Raw genomic sequence first — 22,864 nt, 5'->3', positions numbered from 1 at the left:
GTTTATCCAGCCTTTCCCTGATTTCACCCTCTGTTAGCCATAGTGGCAAATCCTGTGTATTACTACTAACCATACAGTCATGGTCAGTGTACCCCTCCGTTTCCTGTGTAAAGACTGACGAGAAAAAAGCATTCAGCACGGTTGCTTTTTCAGTGTCCTCTGTAACCATCCCCCCATCATCGCTAATTATGTGTGCAATATGCTCTGCCCTAGTTTTTTTGCTGTTGATATATTTAAAGAATTTCTTTGGGTTTTTTTTACTATCCTCCGCTATTTGTCTCTCAAAGTTGATTTTAGCCATTTTGATTTCGTGTTTACTTTTCTTATTTGCCTCCTTGTATTGCTCGAAAGCCAATACAGTGCCCTCTGATTTATATTTCTTGAAGGCCAATTTTTTTCCCCTAATAAGTTTTTTAACGCTACGGTTTAGCCAGCCAGGTTTGGCTTTGTCTCTTCTAAATTTATTTCCCATAGGAATGCACTGCAAGATGCCTTTGCCTAATATGTTCCTAAAGCATTCCCATTTTTCCTCTGTGGTCAGGGATCCCAGGGTTTGGTCCCAGTTTACCCTTTCCATCAATGAGTACAATTTTGGAAAGTTTGCCCTTCTGAAGTTTAGGGTTCTTATGTTCCCCACTTGCCTTGTTATATTGTTATTTATACTAAATGTGATCATCCTGTGATCGCTAGAGCCCAGGTTGTCCTGAACTACTACCTCCGAGATTATGTCTGGGTCATTAGTGATCAATAGATCCAGGACTGCATTTTCTCTAGTCGGAGAATCCACCAACTGTGACATGTAATTATCCAGTAAGGTTTCTGTGAATAGGCGGGCCTTCTGTGAGTGTGCAGTCCCCTCATCCCAGTCAATGTCAGGATAATTGAAGTCCCCCAATATGATGACTGATCCCAATTTTGCCACTTTACTCATTAGTGCTAAGGATTCCAGCTCTACCTCCTCCCCTTGGTTAGGTGGCCTATAGCAAACCCCCACAATTACTTTCCCCTTTTCTCCTTCCCTATGGAGTTCAACCCACACAGATTCTAACTCCATGCTCATCCCATCCGTAATGTCACTCCTTTCTATCACCTTTATATTGTTCTTGACATAGAGACATACCCCTCCCCCTCTTTTTCTTACCCTGTCCTTCCGGTACACCGAATACCCTTGGATATTGGCCAGCCAGTCATGTGAGGGGTCGAACCAAGTCTCTGTTATTCCCACAAGGTCTATGTCCTCCTCATGTACTAACATTTCCAACTCATCCATTTTATTAGCTAGGCTCCTGGCATTAGCATATACCCCTCTTAGTTTTACGGAAGTTGAGCGCAATTGGTGGTTATGTTTATTCCTGTTTGGTCTGAGGTTTTCCCGCACAGACCTACCGATTGGCGTTGTGGACCTACTGTCGCTGCTGACATCAAGGCACAAGTGCCACAGTTACTCACCCCACACCTATAACCTCCCTTCTGATCGAAAACAGGGAGCCAAGTGTTAGGTAGCCCACTCCTATTTGCTTTTCTAACCCTCCCAACAGTGTTAATTTTGGCAGCAAATTTCAATTTAGTTTTAGTCTTAGTCTTAGGACTAAAATGGCATTTTAGTTTTAGTCCCATTTTAGTCTTCTGCAAGTGTTTTAGTTTTAGCCATATTTAGTCGACTAAAACTCCAGTACATTTTAGTCGACTAAAATGTCCAACGTTTTAGTCGAATAAAACTAATTTTAGTCATCTATATTCGAATGGGTGTAGTTCAATTGGAATTTGTAATGCATTATTTAAGCATTTCGCTACAATTTCCAAACTCATTATATACTACTGCTGGTCCTGGAGTGAAAAATTTAATATGTTATTATTTATGGTATTAAGCTTTGAGAATGCACTAGCACAGCACTACACAGACACAGAGTTAGTCATTAAGTCTTTATTTAGGCAAAACTGTTTTGCCAATAATATTGCTTTTTTGACCAAAGGGGGTAACTAACATAAAAATGTAAAAATGTAATAAAAATACAAAAAAATAAAAACTTTGCAGGCATCAGCTCACCTCATCAGTCCTGTGTCATGCTCATGGCAACAGTACAGCATCCTGAGACCTGAGACCACTGTGGGGGGGTTGCTAATTTCTCAGCCAACAAGGGAGTGTGCTCACTGCTCACTCACAATTTTGCCTAAGAACACAGCCATGAATAAAGAATGGTACAAAAACATCCTCAGAGAAGAGAACAACTTCCTTCCTCCCACCTCAACCATCCAAGAATAGCTGCAGAGACTCCAGGGAAGAAAAAATAAGCATCAGCTCACTTCATCAGTCCTGTGTCATGCTCATGGCAACAGTACAGCATCCTGAGACCTGAGACCAGTGTGTGTGTGTGTGTGTGTGTGGGGGGGGGGGGGGTTGCTAAGTTCTCAGCCAACAAGGGAGTGTGTTCACTGCTCACTCACAATTTTGCCTAAGAACAGCCATGAATAAAGAATGGTACAAAAACATCCTCAGAGAAGAGAACAACTTCCTTCCTCCCACCTCAACCATCCAAGAACAACTGCAGAGACTCCAGAGAAGAAAAAATAAGCATCAGCTCACTTCATCAGTCCTGTGTCATGCTCATGGCAACAGTACAGCATCCTGAGACCACTGTGGGAGGGGAGGGGGTGCTAATTTCTCAGCCAACAAGGGAGTGTGCTCTCTGCTCACTCACAATTTTGCCTAAGAACACAGCCATGAATAAAGAATGGTACAAAAACATCCCCAGAGAAGAAGACAACTTCCTTCCTACCTCAACCATCCAAGAACAGCTGCAGAAAGACTCCAGGGAAGAAAAAATAAGCATCAGCTCACTTCATCAGTCATGTGTCATGCTCATGGCAACAGTACAGCATCCTGAGACCACATCCTCAGAGAGAACAACTTTCCGCCTCATCCATCCAAGAACAGCTGCAGTGCACACTTGCACAGGCACTGTCACTGCCAGTCTGGCACTGGCACTGCATAATAAACCAATACTGTAAAACTTGAGGAGGGTAATGCTTAAGAAGAACCCATTTACAGTGTCAGCTTATTATTTTAATATGTATTAAAATATGTATTCAATGTATTCAATAAAAATGTGCACAGTCTACAATGAGGCCATTAGGGTAAGAATTATAACAGACTTACCACTTTTTATCAACTCCTCTCTCCTCTTTCTCAGTCTCAGCATTCGCAATGACAATAGAGGTAAATATTACTCTAAAAAGAACTGCAGCAGGACCCAGATGTAAGGCTGCCCTTTTTGACCGTTACTGATCTATTTTTCTTTTTCATTAATGTGATATTTGTCTCTATTGTAACATTTGTCAATGCTAAGAGAGAGGGAGAGGAGTTAATAAGTGGTGGTTGTTGTTATTGTTTTTTTTTTTTTTAAAGGTATTTTTATTAATGCAAAGGTATACATAGAACAGCCAAAAAACAATGGCAACAAAGCAGTTTACAAAAGACAGTTGTAAGGGATTATCTTGGTGGCGGGCGTGGATGACCCCTTGGGGGGTGCGTTTTCACAGAGAGATAGCCGATAAGTGCTTGCAAACAACAGTTTGGTTTATTAATGCAATTTTCTTCACCAGACTGCAAGCGTCAAAACAGCAAAATAAAATAAAACACCAAAATAAATCCTTGCCTCTGTGGGCGGCTACCTTCTCACACAGGAACCTACCTAAGAGTCTGTCTCCAACCTACTGTTGGGCAGACTTTCTTATCCTACAGCGGATACTCAATAGTCCATGTTTTATCTTCCCACAACAAATGTCCATGGAACACGTCCCTTTACTCTTCACAATGAGAATGTCTCTTTGCTTGTCTCTTCACATGGCAAACATTCCTTTATTTCTTCCACATAGAAATAGTTTGTTTTCTCACCTTGAGAAGTCTTCACAACTGGTTACCCTCCTTAGCGCACATCACTTCAGGGGGTCTTCTCCCATGCTCACACAGCTTGTCGGGAGGCACACGTCTGACTGTCCTCCACTCCCAGCCCACAACGCTTCAGGAGACAGCTTCCGGAGGCAGCCATCCTTAGACTTCCTTTGGACAAATTATAGAAGCCTTAACTTCCTCATTCCGAACAGCTGAAGTCTGTTCAACGTCTTTAGACCTTTCTGCTGGCTTCTGCAGCCGACACCCTATAGTAATTGGTGAATTGTATCTCCGATCTGTGACAACACTCACAGATTTACCTGACTTCCTGTCACATTTACTTGACATCCTGTTACACAGTAAATATAAAAGGAATTACATACACAATGACCAGCCAGCCATCAGTATAATCAAGCATATTAAACCATCTTGAAACTGTGTTAGAAAATAACCCCCCCCCCCCCCCCCAACCATCCGACCTATACAGAAACAAATTGTAATTTGAGTACCATTGCTGTATTAAAAACAGATAAACCACCAGGCGACTTAAATTGGGGCCAAGCATTAAGCACCAACATGGAGCAGCAACAATACTTCTCAGATATCTTGTAGGGGCAAGCAGAGTTTGCAGGGTCACCCATAATCATGTTCAAGTAGTCCCCCCTTAAACTAGATACTGTCTACACCTCCAGGGATCCCGAAACCGAGTCTACCCAGACCAACCATATTTTATCAAATTTTTTCGTGCAACCCCTAGCCAAATAGGTAAGCTTGTAGAGAGGTAATGCATTATTAATGAGAGAAACCCAAACCCCCACAGAGGGGGGGATCAGGATTCTTCCACTGCAGTGCAATCATCTTTTTAGCATAAAAGAACAGGATACCGGACAATACCTTTTGAGACTGCTGGAGGCCATCCTCAGACAGGTTTCCGAGTAGACACCTGTCAGGAGAACAGATATTCGGAAGAGCCAGCTTTTCCTCCATGAGTCGGCATACCCCCTTCCAGAAGTCTTGGATCCTGGGGCATGCCCACACCATATGAAAAAAGTCCCCTTTAGGTGCATGACACCGTGGACATTCAGCAGAGGGAAGCCTACCCATATGATGTAATCTATGCGGAGTATAATAAATCCTATGCAAGTAATTGAGTTGTATCACTCTGTCACCTGCTGCTATAATCCCATCAAACTGGGACTCAAGCAGTTCGTCCAAACTTCCTCCTCCAACTGTGGCAGCTCTGAACACCAACAGTCTTTAATTTTAGTCAGTGTATTCTCCTGATCCATCATGAGCAAAGAGTAATATCTAGAAATAAGTTTCCCATGATCATCATCCATTAGTTCCCTCTCCAGTCGTGTTGTTACCAGATGCACCCCCGTAAGGCCAAATTGCGCAGCCACTGCATGCCTAAGTTGCTGATAAAGGGACCAGCAGGTAGAGGGTACACCGAGTTCCAATCGAAGGATAGGGAAGGACTTGAACGCATGAATTTAAATAAATTTTAACTCATTTTTATCTATGTCCTCAAATTATATATATTCTGATCTAAGAAATATATCGCATATCCAAATCTTAATTTTAAATCCTTCTTCAACATAGAACACTAATTCCCTAAAAACTCCCCTTTGATCAAATAGCTTTTATTCATACTGGACCAATTTATTTTGTCCGTTATCATGCTTCGGCATACGACGGACCCAATTCCTCTATTTATTTACATCTATATCCGGGTATCCAGCCTTTGAAAGTTCTGCCCGGTTACAAATGATTCCTTCGTTCCCTTTTTTTCTTATTGGCTGATAGGTCTGGTTAAGCAGCCCTTGATAGTTCTGCCCGGTTACAGATGATTCCTTAGTTTCTCTTTTCTTATTGGCTAAATGGCCCGGTGACCTGGCAACCAGCTTATATAAATAGCTAGCGGAGACGACGCTATTCACGCACCTGATGACGTCAGCTCTGACGAAACGCGTCGTGCACGATTACGTCATTTCCGCTCCACTGCAACGCAGATCCGGTCGCTGACACGCATAGCGTCCCGGAAGTAGCCGCCAATGAGGGATTTGCGGCCCCTACTGCTTTGGATGCCTAGGAACATTGTTTTTATGTGAGTACCTGTCTTTTATTTATCTAATAAAGCAATTTTAATGGTACATCACTATATTAGCGCTTCTTCTTTCCATATCATCGTCTGACTGAGTAATAAGAGGAGATCCTAATATCCGGGTGAAGGGGTTCTTCCCCCCCAGGAGTCCCACATAACCTTGTCTAAGAGGATACTACACTAAGGCTTGTTACCCCTGTAGGGGTATATACCTCCGGTGAGTGCGGGATCAATTGGAGGGGTGCACCTGTGTGTCTCACCCACCACCTAAACAAGTTTTGGATCACTGGGATCACCTCACCAGCTTTTTTACAAACTGTTTTGTCACTGCCTAGAGAATACCACATTTTTATATCACTTACTCACCTAGCAACTAAAGGACTGCTAATTTATTTATTGGATCATCTTATGTCTTTTAAATGAATAATATATATATATTTTTATAAATTTTTTTAACATTTATTTATTATTTGCTTTGATTGGCATAAATTGTGATATATATTTATTTATTGCATCATTTTTGCACTGATCACCTTGATTGGCACCAAAGCTAATATATATTTTATTATTGCAGTATTTTGCACTGATTATATTTTCGTATCCAGGGTATATATTACCCACACGTATTTAGTGTGTTTTACAATATTTTCTCACGGGTTCAATACAGCTTTTATTTAATTACTTTTTACCTTTAACACCCAACTAGGGGATCACCCCGGTTATTAAATTTATTTTGCTCTCTCACATATGCACTTTATAATCTTGGATTAACCAATTATATGCAAGATAACACTCTAGCACTTCATATTTATTTTTATTCTTGTGATTATCACATTTATCCATTACACTAATTAGGCAGCGCCACCTTACCTCACCTTCTCTTATATGCATGATCCTCAAACAATTGATGTGCATATTTCAAGTCAAAGCTCTCCCACATCCGAGGATCCAACAATTTATACAATTCAGGGAGCCCTGGGTTATACCACAACGGAGCGTTAAGAGAGTGATTGAAGGAGGATCCCCCCAGGCTTTTATTACAAATATGCGAAAGCCTCAAAATCCCCCCCACCCAAAGAGTATGGACCCTTTCTGTACAGGGAGTTCAGGAGGGCCTCATAGGATCCCATCACAGCTGCCGAAGTAGTAACCGCCGCGTTCGGGAGGTCAGGAAAGAACCAGGCATGTACATGCGTCAATTGGGATGCTAGATAGTATGCCTGGAGGTCAGGGACCGCCAGACCCCCTTCCGTGGTAGGGAGCTTCAAGGTATGTAGGGAAATCCTGGCCGGCTTCCCACCCCAAATAAATGACGTTAGGATAGTCTCTATACCTTTAAAAAGTGATTTAGGAAGATACACCGGGGCTTGCCAGAAGAGGTATAGAAAACAGGGTAAATATATCATTTTAAAAATATTAATTCTCCCCATCAGGTTAAGAGGTAACTTGACCCAGGTTGGCAGCGTCAACCTAAGTCTTTGTATCAACGGAGTAATGTTATTATCGACATAAGTTTGGACAGGTTGTTGAACCGTCACCCCCAGGTACTTAAATTTGGGAACCACTTGAAGCGCATGTGGAATAGCTATGGTAGATGCCAGGGTAGGATCAAAGGGAAAGAATACAGACTTATCCCAATTGACTTTAAACCCAGAGTATCTCCCAAAGGTTTCAATCACCTCCAGGGCCACCGTCAATGACCCCTCATAATCTGCCAAATAGAGAAGCATATCATCAGAATACAGGGACGTTTTCTCCACCAAATCTCCCACCCTACATCCACGTATCCTCTCATCCCCACTAAGTAGGGCCGCCAATGGTTATATGGCCATGGCAAACAGCAGGGGTGACAAGGGGCACCCCTGTCTGGTACCACGACACACAGAAAAAGGTTCAATGATACTGTTATTAACACGAAGTCTAGCCATCGGGGAGTCATACAGTAGTCTAACCCATTGAATAAACTTAGGTCCAAAACCCAGTCGTGCAAGGACCACAAACAGGTATGGCCACTCCACAGAATCAAACGCCTTATGAGTGTCCAAAGACACCACCACCTTGGTGTCCGGAGCCTCCGAAGGCACCTGAAGATTCGTGAAGAGCCTGCACAGGTTTATCGCCATGGAGCGTCCTGGGATAAATCCTGTATGATCTGGGTGGATGAGTTTAGAAATGATGGAATTCATTCCACGGGATAAGACCTTAGCCAAAATTTTAACATCCACATTAATTAAAGAAATAGGACGATAAGATTCACAATATCTGGGGTCCTTGTTCGGCTTAGGAATTAGAACTACGAGGGCCTCCCGAAGAGAGGTCGGAAGCACCCCATTATCAAAAGCTTCAGTATACATGGCCAACAGGTGCGGGGTGAGGAGTTCCGGGTAAGCCCGATACCACTCAATCGGAAAGCCATCCAACCCCGGCGTCTTGTTGGCAGCGAAAGAAGTCATAGCCGCAAGTGGAGATAGGCGATTCCAAGTCCAACCTATCAGCCTCATCTAGCATAGCCAGCGGGACTTGTTGTAAATAGGCATCCAGCTCATTCGGGGTATAGGAGACCTGAGATGTGTACAAGGATTGAAAAAAGGAGACAAAGGCCGCCGTGATATCTTCTCGGTTAGTGCATAAACGAGAGCTCTCATCATAAATTGCTGAGATAGCCATAACCGGGTGTTCAGAGCGAGACAGGAATTCCAATATTTTACTATTCTTGTCACCATATTCAAATAACTGCTGTTTTTGATAAAGCAACTTTTTCTACGTTTTTTCCAGGAGTACCAAGTCTAATTGACGAGCACTATCTCGCCACAAGGAATAGTCGGAGGTGGAAGGATTCCTAACACATTCCAGCTCCGCTGCAGTCGCTGTCGACTGTAAAGATTCGACCCTCCACGCCCTATCTTCCCTAAGCTGGTGAATCACCTCTGCGACTGCTCCCCTCATAGTGGCCTTAAAGGCATCCCACACAATAGCCCCAGATGCTGTCTCCAGATTACCTGCCAGAAATGGGCAACTTCTTTGGCCGTAATATTGAAAAAAATTTCCTCGGACAGCCACAAAGGGCTGAGCCGCCACGCCTTGAATCCCCGAACGGAGGAAAGGCCAAATCTTATCAGCATTGGGGAGTGATCTGAAATAGCCCTAGGTAGATACGAGATAGCCAGCATCCTGGGAAGCAAATCCGGAGATGTGAAACACATATCAATTCTAGACAGAGTTTTATGAGAAGCAGAGTAACAAGAATATTCCCTACTGTTCGGATTCTTCCATCGCCAGCAGTCCACTAGATTATATATTGCAAGTGAGGCTGCCAACGAGGAAGAAGACAGGTCTTCCCCCGGACATCTATCCATTGCAGGGGATAACACAGAGTTAAAGTCCCCCGCTATCAAAACCGGCCCCTCCGCCACTTGGAGAAGCTGGGACATTACCGTGTCCCACAAGGCCAAGGTGAACGGAGGAGATACATAAAGAGATACAAATGTATATACCACATTATCAATCTGAAGGAGCATTATTGCATATCTACCATACATATCAGTAACCACTTGTTTAACCGTGCAGCTAAGAGAACGCGCAATCAAGATTAACACGCCCCTAGTATGGCTGGAAAATGTAGAGTGAAAATTGTGTGCAATGAAAGCCCTTTTCAGAGCCAGAGTCCTGGAACCTGTTAAGTGAGTCTCCTGTAAGAAAATAATGTGAGGCTTATATTTCTGAATGTAGTTGAACACTAGAGCCCTTTTAACTCTGTCGTTAAGGCCCCTGACATTCCATGAGAAGAGCGTTAGAGTTTCCTCAGCCATCAGGATAGGAATAACTTCAATGTCCGAAGACAGTCCCCCTAGTGGGCACCGGGGGGAAAACATAGTCCAAAAACAGCACCGGTCTCAAAAAAAGATAATGAAAAAAAAACAGGAAAGTACATAGGTCGGAAAACCAGTCCCCAACAGAAACCCCATATCCCCCAACCCCAACTGCCACGAGCCTAAACCCCAAACTAAACCAGGTGGAGAACCATAGGGGAAGAACAGAAAACTGCATTGTTCATGTGGACCTCCAGGGCCACAACAGTTACCATGGATAGGAATCATCCGATCTACAGGAGTAATTAAACCACAGGTATAGGAAGACTCAAGGCCCGCTACAGAAACAGGGTGACAGGAAAAAAATGACAAATAGGAAAGGGGGAGGATAAATCACTGATCCACCATGTGGGCCGAGGAACCAGATCACTTCCCCAGCATGTTAGAAGTGAGGAATTCAGGCTCTGCCCAGGGAGTCCAGCCACTGATCAGCATCTGCAGGATCCAGAAAGAAATGCACTTTACTTTTGTATACCACTCTGAGTTTTGCAGGATAAAGCATGCTGTAAGGGAGATGTCTGTCCCTGAGTCGCTTTTTCACACTCAAGAATGCAGCCCTCTGTTTTTGCGTTGTGGCAGAGAAGTCAGGGAAGATGGTAATGATGTTTTTATAAAAAATGAGATCCGGTAACTCCCTGGCCTTCCGCAGGGCAGAATCCCTGTCTTTGAAATGTAGTATGCGCGCCAGCAATGGTCTGGGCCTAGCTCCTGGTATGGGGGCGCGAGAGGGGACTCGGTGGGCCCTCTCAATAGCAAAGAGAGGGGAAAAGGTATCTGGTCCAAGGGACCTGCGCATCCAGTCCAGAAGAAAGTCCCCTGCCTGTCCCCCTTCAGCCCCCTCAGGGAACCCCAGAAAATGGAGATTGTTGCGGCGATCCTCCATATCTCCCAACTTTGCAGCCTGCGCCCTCTGTTCTGCCTGAATGTCCCGGATGGCTGCGGAGAGAGGGAAAACATCATCCTCCACTGAACTGAGCCTTTGCTCCGCCACTGAGACCCTCTGTCTTATCTTGTGTACATCATCTTTGAAGAGGGAGAAATCCACCTGCAGGGCGTCTATGTGAGAGGTCAGTGAGGCCTGGCACCCTTTAATGGCGTCCATTATCTGCAACAAGGTAGGCTCCGCCATCCGCCCAAGCGGCATGTCCCCTGCCCCCCTTTTGGTGCTAGTCGGTGGCTGCAGTGCTGGCCAGTCCCCTCCGTCATCCGGCCATGGCAGGAGCGGGCTATCCGAGGCCTCCCCGCCCGTGGACGGAGTTTTGGGCGCCATCTTGGGCCTGCCCGGGAGAACCGGAGCCGCGGCTCGCCAGGGACGGCGGGACATCCCTACTGTACTTTACCATGTCCGTGGGGGCCAGGAAGCTTCCCGGGGTCGTCAGAGGGTGGATCGAGGTCTGTATAGATGCAGATGGTGGAGAATTTTGTGGCGGATTATTCAGTGGCGGAGGCCCGCTACAGAAACAGGGTGACAGGAAAAAAATGACAAATAGGAAAGGGGGAGGATAAATCACTGATCCACCATGTGGGCCGAGGAACATGTGTGCCTAAAAACGCTCCTCACATCCCGGAAGTTGGACACGCCCCCCTGTTGTTATTGTTCCACATACAAATGGCATTTGTAACCTGTGTGCATTTTTCCAATGAATTGAATTGACAATTACAACTGTTTTTGAATCACAAGTATTAGTTATGCTTCTTATAGAAATAACAATAATAAAACACTTCTATTTGCTTCGATTAATTTTAAGGAAAGTACTTCATGCCAAAATGACCCTTGCTCTATTCCGCCGGCCTCTAGAGAGGTCACCTGTGACACTGAATACCCTCTCTGCAAAGGCTTGAGAAGCTGGCATAGCCAGCAGGTATAAAGCAAAAGGTTTTAGCTGGTGTAAGCTGGGGAACAGGTAGCAGATGCAAAGCTCCCTGGGATGAGCTGTCTTTCAGGCACAGATACCAAATCCACTGAGGTAGTGACAAACAGTGCGGTGTTTATTGGTGCTCTATACAAAATCATAAACAGGTGCTGTACAGTGCTTTAAGGTAAACAAGCTGGAATAATAATAATAAACAAAAGCCTAGCCGTGTCCCGGCGCTTACTACACACAATGCAGTCCCTAACTAACACAGACTGAGCAAGCCTACAGCTTGCCAGCTTCCAAAGACACACACTGACAGTGTTACCAACCATCTGCTCTTCTAGACAAACGTTGTCTAATTTCCCAGGCTGAGAGAGCACTGCTGTCTGTCTCAGGTGCGATTAAATTGGCCTGGTGAAGAGGGCCAAGATCCGAACTGGATCATGGCTCAGAGATCCCTAAAAGTATACGAGAGATGCCTGGGTGATGTATAAACCCCGAACAGGACTTTTCCTGGCTCTCTCTGGGACACTCTGCTACACTGGTGATAAATAGTGTCACTCTTTGACAGCCAAAAATCTGTTGCAGTGTTGTCCTCAACTTGATGCAAAAGCTCTTCCTTATATTTTCTGATCTGCTGTTTTATGCTGTTTGGGGAGATCCTCTGCCTGGGTCTTCTGCGGCATTTAGAAAGAAACCGAAAGATTAGCTGCTTAGACGTGGATGCCGGTGCATCTTCAACTTCCTCCGATTTTTCAATATTCTCCTCTGCCTTTTTAAGCAATTCCTGAATATTCTCATGATCTGCCACATCAACAAGGGTTTCACAGACAGTAGGGTTGACAAAACAAGCAGCTGCTGCAAGTGGCGAGAACATTTCATCTGTTGGATCTAACAATGAAGCAAAATGCTGGTTCACATTCCCTTTCATTTTCTGTGCAATTGTGGCAAGGTCTTGGTAGCTAGTGTTCTGTTTAAAGTCCTCAAGGTGGCTGAGTAGATCAAAAAGAGCAGGGACAGCTAGGGACATTGACATGGTGTCCATCTGGAGGGTTTTTGTATGTTCTGCAAAAGGCAGCAATAGGTCATGGAATGATGTGAGCTTTTGCCAGTCACTAGGGAGCAAGCTGTCCCATCCCATGTTGTTTGTGATTTGGCAGACTGACTCTTTCGGTTTGAGGAGTCTTGCGATCATGTTGAATGTGCTTGACCAGCATGTGGGGCAGTCATTGAAAAGGGTCAGGCCACAATGCTCCAATATCTTCTGTGTTGCGATGGAAGACTTGCGGAAGAGGTGCACTATTGATCTTGCTTTATCCAGTATTCTCTTCACACTTGCCTCCTTCTGCAACATGTGGACCACTAGTTGTAAGGTATGCACTACACATGGTGTCCGGTCCATGTCGATCTGTTGGTACCTAACAGTGGAACACAGCCAAATAAGCATAAAGTATAGAAAAGCTTTCTGTTCCATTCTATTCCATTCTATTATTTTAACATGTAACATCTTATGGGAATACTTTTTTTTTTTTTTTTATATTTCTTTATTACGTTTTTCAAATATGACAAAAATAAAAGAAAGAGAAACAAATAAACAAACATTCCATCACCCCCATCGCTGGGGGGATGACTATACCGTAACCCTTTAAACGTTTTACCCTTGGGCCTGTTTGGCCTACTCTTTTTCTCCCTAAAACACCCTTAAATTTCTATCCAACCTTCCCTAATATTTCTTTGTATTCCTCTGTCCCCTTAAAACTCTGCCACTCTCCCCAGGTTTCTAACTCAGTCCCCTGGTCTACCTCTCCCCAATTCTTTAAGAGTTCCAGTTTCCTTGTTTTTTCCACTCTAATCACCCAGTCTTTACTTGTTGGGGGATCTTCTTTTTGCCATTTTAAGGGGATAAGGCTTTTGGCTGCGTTTAGGAGGTGGGGCAGAAGTGTTTTCCTATATTGCTTCACTGGCATCTGCGTTCCATGGAACAAGCAAATCCAGGGATCTTCTGGAATATGTTTTTTTGTGATTTTTTTTATCAAGGATAATATTCCTCTCCAGTATATTTTAATTTTTGGGCACTCCCACCAAATATGGGCAATTGCCCCAGTCATCTGGCATCCTCTCCAACAGTCTCTTGACTCCTCCCTCTGGAATCTTCCCAATTTATCGGGAGTGTTGTACCACCTAGCGAGCAATTTAAAGTTCATTTCTTCAGTGTTTGTGTCAATCGCCGACTTGTGTACCAGCTGCAGGCTTCTATCCCAGAGAATATCCTCACTACAGGGTCCAAAATCTTTTTCCCATTTCTCTTTTAGTGTTGGGCCTGTCTCCTTTGTTATTTTGAGCAGGATCTTATAAACATTTGAGACACTATTCGCCACTCTATCTGACGCGCACATCTGCTCAAAAGGTCTTAGATCTTTCATATCTCTAAGTGGTTGAGGTAGGGTAGCAGTAAAATGTCTCAGCTGTAAATATCTCCACTCATTTAATTTCCAGTCCTTTTTTTTTGGTTTAGTTCTGACAAGGATATAATTTTCCCTCGTTCTATTATGTCTCCTAATCGGGCTTCCCTATCTTCTGTCCATTTACCCAATTCCCTTCCTTCCCCAGGTGCAAAAAATTTAGTGTCTTGGAGCGGGATCAGGGGTGAATTGTGTTTCCAATTTTCTTTTATGTGTGTTGTGTCCCATATTTTTAGGGCGTGTCGTGTGATTGTGTCGGTGTTACTATTTAGTTCTCTAAACTTCGGGGGTATCCAAATAATCTTTGATAGATGTGTTTTACTAAGTGTGTTTTCTATCCTTACCCAGTCTTTTTCACTTTTTTGTTTACTCCACTCTACCACCCGTGTAATTATTGTTGCTATATAATATTTTTTAAAATCTGGTAGTGCGAGCCCTCCCTGTCCCTTCTCTTTACTTAGTATTGTGTATCTAATTCTTGGTTTTTTGTGCTTCCAAATAAACTGAGTTATCAACTTTTTTAGTGTTTTGAAAAATACTTGTGGAATTGGGATGGGGATCATTTGAATTATATATAGTATTTTTGGTAAAATTGTCATCTTTATTGTATTTATTCTTCCTATCCAGGAGAATATCCTAGGGGATAGTCTATTTAATTCAGCTCTCGTGCTATTTAATATTTGTAGGAAGTTAACTTTATATAAATTCTCAGGGGATGGTGTTAGTTTGATCCCTAGGTACTTTATTTCATCTTTTCGCCATTTAAAATTGAATTCATTTTTTAACCTCTCTTCTTCTTGTTTGTTGATGTTTATACTCAGTATTTCTGATTTTTTTTGATTAATTTTTAAGTTTGAAAGCTCCCCGTAGTCTTTCATAGTTTTTATTACATTTGGCAGGGTGATTGTGGGATTTGTTATGTACTCATAAGCTGAATTGACCAAATCGTCAGGGTAGCCCTTCTCTGAAAATATTTTCTTCAGGTATTCGCTTTGGGTTAAGTAATCTCCATCTCTGGTACAATTCTGTCTAAGTCGACAGAACTGGCCCTTTGGTATGTTTTTCTTCAATTGGGGGGTGATGGCAACTCTTATAATGGAGATATGAATTACCTCCCGTGGTAATTTTCAGAGAAGGGCTACCCTGACGATTTGGTCAATTCAGCTTATGAGGCCTACCTTCCAGGAAAACCTCCCAGCTCTAGGGCCAAGAGCGAACATCACCCTGTTCGTTTTGTCACTAGGTTCCATTGTCAGTATAGAAAAATGGAAAAAATCCTATCTAAACATTGGGACATCTTGAAACAAGACCCCCACTTGAACTCGGTCATCTTGGACAAGCCGAAAGTGACGTATAGGAGGGCAACTACCTTGAAAAATAAAATAGCACCCAGTAAACTAAAGAACACCAAGGTTACTAATCATCTGTCATGGATGATTCCCTTGAAAGGCATGTATGCATGCCGTAAAAAATTATACAAAATGTGTAATTTTGTGCGACACGGTCAAAAAGACTTTACACATAATGATAAAACCTATGTCTTGGACAACTTTTACAACTGTTCAACTGAGTATGTGGTGTATTGTCTGATATGCCCCTGCCAGTTGCTTTATGTGGGTCGAACCATCAGACCAGTCAGACAGCGATTTGGCAAACACTGCCGTCTCATTGAGGGTGGATGTGACCTTCATAGTGTCCCACGACATTTTTCAGAAATTCATGGAAAATCCACCGAGGGATTAAAAATTTGGGTTATTGAATCTATTCCGAAGACTTGCCGGAAGGAGAACGCTTCTCTAAATTATGTATGCGAGAGACCTTTTGGATTTACACGTTAGATGTTCTCGCTCCTCGAGGGTTAAACAAAGAACTAGATGTGCATACTATCTTATAATCAGGGTTCTCTGTTGGTATAAAATACACTCTGATGGAGTAGACGCATCCCTTCATCGCATCATATAAGATGAGTCCTATGCCTTTTTTAAGCTTATCCCCAATATATATATATACACTTCTCTCATCATTTTTATATATATTTTTATGGTCTTACCTATTGATAAATCAGAAGGTTTTTTTCGCTACACATTATATATGCGGTATCTTATTTGGTATTCTATGAGATTTTTTATACGGAAAACATAATTGTTTTCACGTGATTATGGTATACATACGCATACCTACATATGGGGGTTTTTTTTTTTATATCCACCCTCTATTTCCTATTCATTACATGAGTCCCTTTCCCCCCCTCCCCCCCCTCCCCTGTTTCATTCGTTTACATGATCCTCCACACCACAGCTTTTATGGTTACTATTCCTTTACTGCATAAGCGATACACTGTGCACTTGTTTTTAAATATGTTTTTTAATACATTTTAATGATTGTTTTTTTTAACATTGGAATGATTTTTATATGCTCTGATGAGCCCGGGCTCACCTCTATATTTTTAGATTATTATTGTTTATCTTTTTGCATTTAACAGCGATAAGTGGTCGCCTAGCCCCCATACATGTGAATCTGTGGGGAGCCGACCGAGTACACTCCACATCTAAGTTGCTTTTAACTTCCTCTATAGCTGTTTCAATGCCTGATTGGTAGAGGTTACTGCTCGATGCTTTGGGCCGTTACCGTCTCCTTGCTTCAGCTGTGTTCAATCAATCATTATCCAGGTCAGCACTATTAAAGCCCCATAGAGACTACGGCACTCTAGCACCTGATGAAAGAGCGCGCAGGGTGTAGATGACCCCGCGCATGCTCAGAAACGCGTCGTGCATGCCGTAACCCATCGGACAGATCCCACCATCCCTGTCTGTGAGAGTGCCTCCAGCCACCATCCGCACTACGTAGCCGCAGACCTGAGCCTTAGACCGCTCACCGCTGATTGTTTGTGGGAGGCAGCCGGCTTCCTTTCCTCCCACCACCAGTGTTGGAACTGCACACGGCCTTATGTGAATGGAGGACACCCCCCAGAGGATGGCTGCAGGACTGTTGGACAGACATAGCCTTTTATCTTTTACGTCTAGTGAGTGTATATAACCTTGCCTTGTTATCAACAATAAACTGTCTGCACTTAGAGCGCTTCTCCCCTCTTCTTTTTGAGGGGACTCAGGGGAGGCAGTAATGGCTGCCCTGGCTGTTGTAACTCACTCAGTAGGTGCTCTGGTCTGGATGTGGTGGTGGGTGCCACTGCCTGGGTGGTCGTCTGCCGTGTGATGATGTTGTGACGGAGTCGGGCCTGGCTCTGCCTGTAGTGCTGCGGTGCTCTGGTGAGGTGACTGGTCTCCACGTTGGACGTCACGTCGGACGTCATAGGGCACGCCACACCAGACGCCACACAGTCGCTTACTGGGAGCGGAAGCAGGCGGAACTCCGTGGAAACCGTAAGTTGGGTAAACATCCCTGCCTCACATTCTCGTTTAGTTTTCGTTCATTAACGAAAACAGATTTGATTTTCGTCATAGTTGTCGTCATTTGACGAAAATGTGCTATACTTTGCGTCTCGTGTTCGTCAGTTGAAAAATGCCGGTGACGAAATCGGTGACGAAAACGTTTTCGTTAACGAAATTAACACTGCCTCCCAAGGTCCTTAGGTTTTCTAAAGATGAGGTTTGGATAGGAGGGTAAATGGTCTTTCAAAACATGGTCTTGTTTCAGTATTTTCTAGCTCTTCTTCAGAACTCTTTGGATCATAGGGGCTTTGTTTTTGTACCTTGTGCAGAATCAAATTTGCATTTCCCCACCTTCACCCTGGATGACTTTTCTTTTGCAATATTTGGAGTGGCTTCCTCATACAAGAACCAATACAGTATTTGTATTAGGCTTCCTCTATATGGCCCTCCTCATATCCCTTCTCTTCAAACTTTTTCTTAAGGATCCCACCTTATTCCTCATAGTCAACTCTGCGGGTACAGGTGTGCCTTAGTCTTCAAAACTTGCCAAAGGGCACATTCCTGATACATCTGGGATGATGGTGGCTATGTGCATGGAGATATGAGTTGCCCGCACTAGGTTTAAAGTGGGTCCTTGAGTATATAAGATCATTTCCTTCCACGCGTAATTCTAGATCAAGAAAGACCAGACAAGTCTCGTCTATCACATTAGTGAAAGTAATCCCATAGGGATTATTGGAGCAATAGGTCAAAAAGCCTCCCAGTTCCTCATCTGACCCATCCCAGATGATCAAGATATCATCAATATAACGTGCATATAGGATCAAGTTCGCCCCAAAGGGATTATTTGCCCAGATGTAATGGCATTCCTAATATCCCATGAAGAGATTAGCGTAACTGGGGCGAACCTGGCTCCCATAGCCATTCCCTTGGTTTGTCTGTAATCTATATTCAATACCAATCTATTACAGAATTTTAGTTCAAAAATGACCTTTGGTCAGTAGGTGCAGTATAGGTTAATATTGGGCCAATTCAAAAAGTAAATAGGAAGAAGGAATGTGTACAGCCTAAAATAATACATCTATAACATATTACATTGCACAGTTCTCTATTACACTATGGTTTTTGTCTTTCCCTTTATCTTTTGTTTTTTTTTAGGGCGTTTTGGCAACTGCAGCACACTTTATGGCACACTGAGTCCTCTTTGGTCTGTGACTGTGAGGTACTCAGTGAGCCATGTCATTTTTCCTCCCTGTGTGTATGTCAGGCAGGGGCGGGCTCTGGTAGTTTTCCAAGATGCTCTCCTCATTGGTCTCTGGGGCTGCCATTCACGGTGTGGGGCAGCCTCAGATGAAACTGGAAATGATGCCGCGGTGCACGGGAAGTGATATGCTGGGCAATGGAATGCAGATCCACCCGGACTTCCGGGTGTATGGGCTTGGCATGCAGTTCAAGCAAGCGTGATGTGGCTTGAGGCACAGACAACTACACAAACCCCAACTTACGGACCCTATGTATGAACTGCACACATTGGGGGGAAGTAGAGCATAATCCCTAATATCCACTGATCTTATTAAGGTTGAAGTATATAAATACATGCATTGCTGTTTTCATTTGGACCTATGTTTGCTGCTTTAAAGTTAAAGTTAAGGCTTAGTGTGACCATAGTTACTATGGTTGCTGGCTCTGTCAATGGTTTACAGTATATATTCAATTCATTCTTGCTTTTATGTTTTGCTATCATTTTACCCTTGGTATTATCATCATTATTATTTACAATTGGTGTACTTATATAGCTCATTTGTATATACAGGGATGGTAATTTTTACTGTGTGGCCACTCATTCCTATGGGCGTTGCTGACTATCAGTAAACAAACCCCATCCCAGCAACTCACACCCCTGACCTTTGCTTCCTGTGGGGCGGGGCTAACTATTGAGGGGGGTACAGATTGACTATATATCACCTTGTGAATTTATGGTAGGCCAGTAGTACTTTTGGAGAAGAGGGTTCTCCCTCGAAGCGCGTCAGCAAGGCATATACGGACACCATCACGTCTCCCAGCACCATCGGTGTATCCCGGCAGTCCTGGAGGCGGTTGGTTCCACTTATTTTACATGCGTGCCATTAAAATGCATTTGTGAGTACAATGTATGCTGCTTTTTTTTATTTTAAATAAAAAATGTTTGTGGTAATGCACAAGGTTGGTGCGCTCTTGTCTTGTTGTTGTCTTGTGACAATCTGCCAGGGTACTATTGGATTTCCAAGGATGTGCGACAGACGACAATACCTTGCATATCACCTGGCTTCCCTCATCTCTGTACCCTTAGTACCCCTGTACTTGACAGAATGTACAGTACATGCTGAATTTGACAAAGCATTTCCTTTTTTTTCAGATGGAATTGGCAATGGAAAGAAGTGTTTTTTGTCTACGCTCTTCTTCGCAGCTGTGCTTGTCATCTCCTTTTTCTGGTGAGTCTGGTAAAATGTCTTTGTTAGGGTAATACTCATCTGCAAACAGTATAAAGCTCACCATTAAAATGGCCCATGCAGATTCACTGTAATGCTGACCTTAGCAGTTACACTTACTCCCCTTTTTGCTTTTCTGCCTCTCTTTTTGGCTGCTGGACATGAGCAGAGGTAGCCCTGCATAAGCTTATCACTTCAGGATTTTAAATGCAGGACACCTATAGGCAGGTGCGGTCAGCTTATCTGCCACCGGGTGTCTCCGTTCCCAATATAGCACTGTCCCCGTAGGGCTCGCTGTGTGTTGACTTCTTAGGCCTCCCTCTAATTACCTGCAGAGAGTTGCTGGGGTTTTTTTTCACATATCCCTCCTTGCTCCCGTTTGCTCGTTACTCAATAAACAGTCCAGGGTATTTGGTTTTGTATTTATTGTGGAACTTGGATGGGAGAAGGGAATAGTGGGATACTCCAACTAACATACTCCTGGCCTCACCAGGTTATTTCTGGAAGCATACACACTGCTTTAACCATACTGCTACTTGTATGGAAGAATTAAGTCTTGCTCTCTCTAGCAGCAGACTTGATGCAAATACTTTACCTTCAGGACACTCTCTTGCACCCCTTGACTGACACCCATCCATTGACTCTTCTACTTGAAGGGGTGGCCCTCACAAGACAGGTTCATGACACAGATCTGTACTAACGGTAGGCAGAATCAGATCCTTCCTTAGGTCTCCCTTCCAGTCAGCTCTGCAGAACCTCTGGGTACAGCTTTTCTCTGACTCTTAGGCCTTCTGGTCGACTACCCAAGGCGGCATGGCAAATTCTACAGAGCAAGGTAGCCGCCCCTCCCTGCAAGACCCCGAGCACATGTGCCCCTGGCATTTATACAGTCACCCAGCATACAACACGGCCTTTTCCTCTGCCGATCGCCAGGGCTGTAACAATGCATGCGCCCTCACTTGTCAGATTTTCTCCCACTGTCCAATATGCCTCCCTATTGGACCAGTGGGAAACATTCAGACAAGTTGAGCTGTACCTGAGCACCATGAGCAGACCCTAACAATAGATCCTGCTCCCTGGTAGGCAGAGAGCACTCTAAATGTACCTGGCAATCTTACTGGTAAGCAGAAAGACCCAAATGATACTCTCTTCTAGCACCTACCTAGGAGGGTGCTACATCCACCCCCTGCTAAAGCGAGTCATGTCCTCATTGGCTCTGGGCATCCGCCTCTACAAAAATACCTGTACAAAAATTTACAATGAGTATCCCACAAACTTGGAGAAGGAAAAAATGGAAGAAACATATGTACAAGGCCATGGGACAAACCCCATATGTGGCCAGTAGGTACAATAGTTAAGTGAAAAAATATAGACGTCTGAAGTACAAGAAATTTACAAGTTTTCAAAAGAGTACCTACCAGGTGCCCCCCGCCAAACAAAGATTGCTTGACAGGGAAACTGGTTAAACACCCTGACTAACTTTACTACAATTAACATTTTTACACATATATAGAAGTGGGTCATGGACAACCTCCACCGAGGCACGAAGACTCCTTGCAGGCCTGCAAAGAAAAACACAAGCATATAGCAACTATACATTCCATATACATACAGTGAGACTGTCCTCTCCGCAGAGACGACTTTCTGACCTGAACAATTCCTATCACTAGCATTCATGTAGAGATAGCCGATGTGACCAGCCCCCTAAGGGCAAATCTTGACTCGTCATCCTGTTGTGTTCCTGTAATAAATAGAGATGATCGAACGGTTCGGGTCGACCATCGGTTCGACCTGAAAATTGGGTGTTTCGAAATTCGGCCGAATTCCAAATTGTTTGCGGTAAAAGTTCGGAATTCGGTCACCAGAACCGCCCAAAATGCAATGGGACAGGAAGTGGGCTTTAAAAGCTCGTGATTGGCCCAGAAACGTCAGCAAAAGCCAATGAGGGGGCAGGAGTCTGCTAGGAACGTGATTGGAGTGACTACGGGGACCAGAGGCCAATCAGGAGTGAATACGCCCCCCAGTATATAACATAGCCCCGCCTAACCTCTAGCACTGTAATACAGAGGCTTTGGAAGAGAGTGGAAGCATTTGTGTTACTCCTGCTGGTTAAACAACATTTGCTGCATAGCCGATTGCTTGTAAAGCTCCATATCAGCAGAAGAGCAGTCAGCTTACAGAAATATTGTCAGTGTAGTTAGAAATACAGCGATTGTGCTGTTTGAGTTAGAAAAAAATAATAATTAAAGGGACAGTGTCAGTTAGAAATTATCTTCTGTTGTATGGAGCTGTTCTTTTAGTGTGAGGAAAGGGATATGCAGTGTAGTTAGGGTACTAAATACCACTATAGTTAGATTCAATAATCTAGTTTTTGTAGGGATACTTTTAAGTGTCAGAGTTCCATCTAGTGAGCACGTTGCACTGCTGATATATCTACAGCAGGTATACATGCTTGCTAGTCAGCTATTGTGCAAAATATATTTTAGCGATACCCACATCTGCTGTATTTAGCGACAACTTTGGGTGCGTTTTGCAGGTGAATTTCACCATGCAAAGTTGCCAAAGCCTCAGTGACCAGTTAACGCCTGTTCTTGTTGTAAGCGTTAAGTCCACTGCAAAAGGCTTTACTACTCTGCGATACACACATCTGCTGTATTTAGCGACAACTTTGGGTCGCATAGCAGTGTGCGTTTTGCAGGTGAATTTCACCACGCAGAGTTGCCAAAGCCTCAGTAACAAGTTAACACCTGTTCTTGTTGTAAGCCTTAAGTCCACTGCAAAAGGCTTTGCTACTCTGCGATACACACATCTGCTGTATTTAGCG

The sequence above is a fragment of the Pelophylax lessonae genome (genome assembly GCF_965119305.1).
Source record: "Pelophylax lessonae genome assembly, chromosome: 7".
Lineage (NCBI taxonomy): Eukaryota > Metazoa > Chordata > Amphibia > Anura > Ranidae > Pelophylax > Pelophylax lessonae.
This window is presented reverse-complemented; position numbering follows the sequence as displayed.